The sequence below is a fragment of the Oryx dammah genome, unplaced genomic scaffold (assembly GCF_014754425.2).
Source record: "Oryx dammah isolate SB20612 unplaced genomic scaffold, SCBI_Odam_1.1 HiC_scaffold_4, whole genome shotgun sequence".
Classification (NCBI taxonomy): Eukaryota; Metazoa; Chordata; class Mammalia; order Artiodactyla; family Bovidae; genus Oryx; species Oryx dammah.
The window spans coordinates 20,532,958-20,539,090 of NW_024070188.1; the positions used below are offsets into that span (position 1 = coordinate 20,532,958).

Genomic DNA, 6,133 nt, shown 5'->3' on the forward strand with positions numbered 1-6,133 from the left:
TTTGGGAACTAAGCGTCTGAGTCTTTGTGCCACCTCACAAAAGAAACATTCTCCATTTTCAATATTTCCTCTTGGTCAGAAGCTTTTCTCAGATAGTCTCTGCAGTTAAAATAAATAAAATAAAATGTTATATCAGAATGATGCAGTTACATTCCTATCTAACAACATAATGATTTTTTAAATATGTTATATAATCAGTTCACATATTCAGCACAGGGCTTTAGGTTTAAACTTGGGTTATAGATTCATGAACATCTCTCCAGCCAGGATTTACATCTTCATGATGATATTTTTGTCATTTTGCCACAATGACTCCTCTAAAGGCAGAAAGTAAAGAGGAACTAAAGAGCCTCTTGATGAGGGTAAAAGAGGAGAGTGGAAAAAACTGGCTTAAAACTCAACATTCTAAAAACAAAGATTATAGCATCTGCTCCCATGACTTCATGGCAAATAGAAGCGGAAAAAGAAGAAGCAGTGACAGATTTTCTTTTCTTGGGCTCCAAAATCATTGCAGATGGTGACTGCAGTCACAAAATTAAAAGATGCTTGCTCCTTGGAAAGAACGCTATTACCAACCTAGACAGCATATTAAAAAGCAGAGACGTCACTTTGCCAACAAAGGTCCATATAGTCAAAGCTGTAGTTTTTCCAATAGTCCTGTATGGATGTGAGAAATGGACCATAAAGAAGGCTGAGCCCCAAAGAACTGATGCTTTTGAATTGTGGTGCTGGAGAAGACTCTTGAGAGTCCCTTGCACTGCAAAAGAAGATCAAAACAGTCAATCCTAAAGGAAATCAAGCCTGAATATTCATTGGAAGGACTGATGCTGAAGCTGAATCTCCAATACTTTGGCCACCTGATGCGAAGAGCTGAGTCACTGGAAAAGACCCTGACGCTGAGAAAGACTGAAGGCAAACGAAGAAGGGATGGCAGAGGATGAGATGGTTGGATGGCATCACTGAGTAAATGGACATGGATCTGAGCAAACTCCAGAAGATAGTGAAGGTCTGGGGTGCCGCAGTCCACGGGGTCACAAGGAGTCAGACACAACCTCGTGACTGAACAACAACACAATGCCTCAGTTTCCTGTCTTGTGGAAGGAGACTTCAACAATACTGTTATTCTTGTGTTTTAATAAAACTGGGCTTTGAGACTACCATTTGGGGAGAAATTCTGACCAAGGAAACTCACAATTGAAAACTCAAAATGCATTTCTTTTAACTTCCTGGAATTTCCAAAAGATCTGCCCAGCTTTTCTGCTCATTTTTTACCTTGGAGAAGGGATCTCAGATCACCCGCACCAAACAGAAAGCTGGGAGAAAGTTTAGTGGCCCAACCCAGAGCTTAACAGTTATTGTTCACTGGCTTTGTTGTAATTTCCTTCACTGTGGAGCAAAGAACTTGCAAACAAAGTTGGCAGGGTTCTAACGTGCCAGCATTGTTGGCACTGGGGAGGAAAAATCATGTCCAAATTCCACAGACCACTCAGTGCACGTTTATTCAAAGTGTACATAGGCACAATTCTCCACAAAGTATTTACCTGTGCGGTGTCTGTTTATAATTACAGTAACATTATAAACTGAATGAATGCGTGAACAGTCATGTCTGACACTTTGTGACCCCCACAGACTGTAACCCACGGGGCTCCTCTGTCCATGAGATTTTCCGGACAAGAATACTGGAGTGGGTTGCCAGTTCCTCCTCCGGGGGATCTTCCTATATAATTAGGCATTATCATTATCCCTATTTTAAAGATTAAGGAACTGAGATGTAGAAGGTTAAGTGACTAGCTAAAGGATACACTGCAAGAGTAAAGCCTGCACTAGACTGAGAAGCAATTTACTCCATATTTCATAGTATCACCATTTGTCTTCTTAAGTAGATTACCCACAATGCTCAAAACTCCTACAACAGGAACACGTGTAACCAATGTGCTTAGGATGAAATGGTGACTAATATGATTATGCTGAGATGAGACTAAGAAACATTTGAGTCAGGAAGAAAAATGATCTAGGTAGCACTGAGAAAATAAGATTTGGTTTGCCTTTAGGTTATGATGAGGAGAATGGCTCTATAGATTTTTGAAACGTTATGCTAGTAATATGTGTAAGAAAAGATTTTCATTTATTTTCTTATTCAGTCAGCAAATTTTTTGAGTGTCTACTATATGCCAAGGATTGCTTTACATCCTGAAGATAAAGGGTGAAAAGAAATCAAGTCTCTGCCTTCATAAATCTTAAATTCTAGAGAAGGAGCTGGATAATGTATACAAGTAGGCAAATAAAATTATAATTTCAGGCAGTAATAACCAAGAACTGTGAGTAGTCTGAGGTTGTACCTTATTTGCAAGCTAGCAAGTTAGTCTGCCACAGTTTCATGGATGCTGGCAGAGACCTAACATTATATAGCTAGCAAAGATTTTTTTTTAATGAAGCCCAAATAAAAATATTTTCAAATGAATGATAAAGTAAAAAACTTATCAGCAAGAGACCTGCACTAAAGGAAAAACCAAAGGGGTTCTTAAGCCATAATAAAATATGATTCCAATCCTAGGAGTTCGGGGCCATGAAAATGCGAGGAGAAATAAAGACCAATTCTTTAAAAAGTAAATTTCTGCATAAATGAATACAAATAGATACTGACTATAAAAAACAATAATGTCTTATAGGATTTAAAACATAGGTGCAAGTAATATTATAAATCAACCATACTTCAATTTTTTTTAAAAAAATGAGCAAATAAATACATTGTAACAGTTGCACAAAAGGCAATAGAGAGTAAGCAGGTTGTGTTAGTCCATATCCTCCTCTAGGAAGCAGATGTCAGGACTGGAGTAGCCACGAAGCAGATGAATGAAGTCAAAGCCTGTGAAGGGACATTGGGAGGGAGCTGGGAAAGGACAAGTTTGTCAGGTTAAACTGTACATTCCATGTCTTTCTCACATGCACATGGAACGTTTGCCAATACTGATGATGTATTAGGTCAAAAAACTTGTCAAATAATGGAAATCATTCAGAATGTTTGCTTGATACTATAATTAAACTAGAAATCGATAACAATAACAAAAAAATCTCCCAAATGTTGGAAATGCATTAAACAAGGCATTTCTGAAAAATCCATGTTCAAAACAACATATTGGACATAAAATCTTTGAAAGATAATGAAATATTACATATCAAAATGTATGGATATTTGTGGATATCAACTAGAGTTTTGAGGAAATTTGTTAGATACAAAGTGAAAGTTAGAAGAAAACAAACAAACAAACAATGCTAAAAATGTTTTCCCAAGAAGGCAGAAAAACAACAGCAAATTAAACCCAAAGAAAAAGGAAGTAAATAGCAATAAAAACAGAAACTAATGTTAAAATACCCACAGGTTAATATATTACAAACAAGTTTGTGTTTGAACCAGAATTTCAATATATGATGAAATTGACACATACCTGAACTAGCTCTTCTTTGACAGCTGGAAATTGTGCATAATCCCCTTTCCTCTTAAACTTGTATTTTTTTAAATATTTATTTATTTAGCTGTCCCCAGTCTCTGTTGCAGCATACAAGATATTTAGCTGAAGCATATGGAATTGAGTTCCCTGACCAGGGATCGAACCTGGGCCCCCTTCATTGAGAGTGAGGAGTCTTACCCACTAGACCACCAGGGAAGTCCCTTAAGCTTGTATTTGAATCCCACCTTCTCCACGCAGTTTTATCCTAAAATAAAATATTTCATGCTTCATATTTTATTCATCACCCTACCTTACTTCTCAGCAACACACACACACACACATGCATCTGTATTTAAATACTGGGGCTTCCCTGGCAGCTCAGTGGTAAAAAACCTATCTGCCAGTGCAGGAGACATAAGAGACGCAGGTTCCATTCCTGGGCCAGGAAGATCCCCTGGAGGAGGAAATGGCAACCCACTCCAGTATCCTGGCCTGGAAAGTCCCACGGACGGAGGAGACTGGCAGGCTACAGTCCATGAGGTCGCAAAGAGTCAGACACAACGAAAGTGACTTGGCACATATGCATGCATGTGCCTTCTTATAGAATTCTCAGGACCTCCTCTCTGAGTCTCATGCACGGATCTCAATTAAGATTCGTTGGCCAGATCCAGCAAGCTAATCTGAGGGTGAAGGACTCAGACAGAGAGGAGTTTTAGGTGACAAGAAATAATATAAGTAAGATACCTGCAAAAATATGTGGAACCAGAGAGTTATTTTTTTTTTAATTTGTTTCCTCTCTCTCTTCTCAAAATCATTGGCTTTAAGTTGTTTCAGTAGTAGAATAAAAATTTGGATCTCTTGAATTTCTAGCTATTTTTAAAAGTCAGGTAGTTTATTTAATTACCTAAATAAACCAAATGTCTATGTTTGTAATCACATCTTTACTTTGTCACTCTGGAATAATACTTTAAAAGCGTCTCTGGGTCCTAAATATTGAAACTTTCATTCCAACATAAAATTTTTGATGTTGTGCTTCAAACAAATGTTTGTTGGGTCAGAAAAAGTTTTTGTTTTTACTGAGTGTTTCAAGCTTAATTATTATTTCTAGGGTCTGAAAACTGCTCCTGCAACCCTGAAGCACTTTCAAAGATCATAGAACATATAAACAAACAATAGTGACAATACAGCCCAAAGGCCACCCAACTTGGTTTGAGAATGAAACTCAGGTAAACAGTCATTTTTCTTTGCAGCTGCTGGGAAAAGAAGGAAATAATTTTTCATTTCATCCCGAGGGCTAGATTTCAACTGTTTAAAATATCCTTAGGAATTAAAATAAAAACACCACAGGTTCAAAAATGAATCACAGAAAACAACAACAACAAAAATGAATCACAGGTAATTGCTAGGTGCTTCCAGTTTTGTTTTGTTTTTTCATTGTATTCGTGCCTGGCTTTTTTGTCTTTATTAAGTTGATAACTTGCTCATTTGGATCTGATGTGAGAAAAAAATTTACATAATGAGTGCAATAGAGTGAAAAAGATGTATCTGTATCATTACAAGCCCTTGATATGATACTAAGGTGTTTCTATGGTGCATATTTCATGTATTAAGATGCTTTTCAAGATCTTGAAAGTGAAAGTTGCTCAGTCATGTCCAACTCTTTGTGACCCCATGGACTATATGGTCCATGGAATTCTCTAGGCCAGAATACTGGAGTGAGTATCCTTTCCTTTCTCCAGGGGGTCTTTCCAATCCAGGGATCAAACTCAGGTCTCCTGCATTGCAGGCGGATTCTTTACCAACTGAATCACAAAGGAAGCCCAAGAATACTGGAGTGAGTAGGCCATCCCTTCTCCAGTGGACCTTCCCGACCCAGGAATACCAGGGTCTCCTGCATTGCAGGCGGATTCTTTACCAACTGAACTATCAGGGAAGCCCTTTTTCAAGATCTTGAAAGAATATCGTTAAGCACTTCACTAGAAGTTGCTTCCATGTTTTATATGTTTGTGTAACACAGTGTCTCTTATTGGGAGGTGGGTGGTGATTGTGTCCCCCAGGGCACATTTGGCAACACCTGGAGACAATTTTGATCATCACAACTTGGGAAGGTTTATGCTATTGGCATCTAGTATGGAGAGGCCAAGGATACTGCTAATATCCTACAATGAACACGACACCTTTCACAACAAAGAGTTACCAAACCCAAAATGCCATCAGTGCTGAGGTTGAGAAAGCCAGGTGTAAGCTCACATGTGTAAATTCTACTTATTTTTCTTACAATTCCATATTGTCATTTATATCTCTTTTTCCCAAAATAAACAGAAGTGTTCACAAAGTCAACTTACTTTATTTGTATAGACACATTATCAAAAAGGTCACCAAAACTAAATGCATTTCCAAATTTTCAAGTTTATCAGTATTCTATGTGGGATAAAAATCTGTTCAAGAATACAGGAAAGGGCATATAGAAAAAAGAAACAAAATTTGACCTTCATGCTATCTGGGTATAGAAAAGAATTACCATAAAATACATTTGAAATATTAATAATTTTTACTTCTTGATTCTTTAATCATGGCCCATTTTATAACATCACTTTTTTCCTACTAAGATATATTTTTAAAGTAAACAAAAATCAAAGATGTTTATAAAATATACCTATTTATGAAGTTGCTCAGCCTCTATC

General features: G+C 37.3%; 1 non-coding gene across 1 annotated transcript; it reads right to left on the bottom strand.

The window, feature by feature from the left end:
* Positions 1–3,592: 3,592 nt before the first annotated feature.
* Positions 3,593–3,665, bottom strand: TRNAE-CUC. Its single transcript has one exon. It is a non-coding gene; the product is annotated as a tRNA-Glu (tRNA).
* Positions 3,666–6,133: the final 2,468 nt, after the last annotated feature.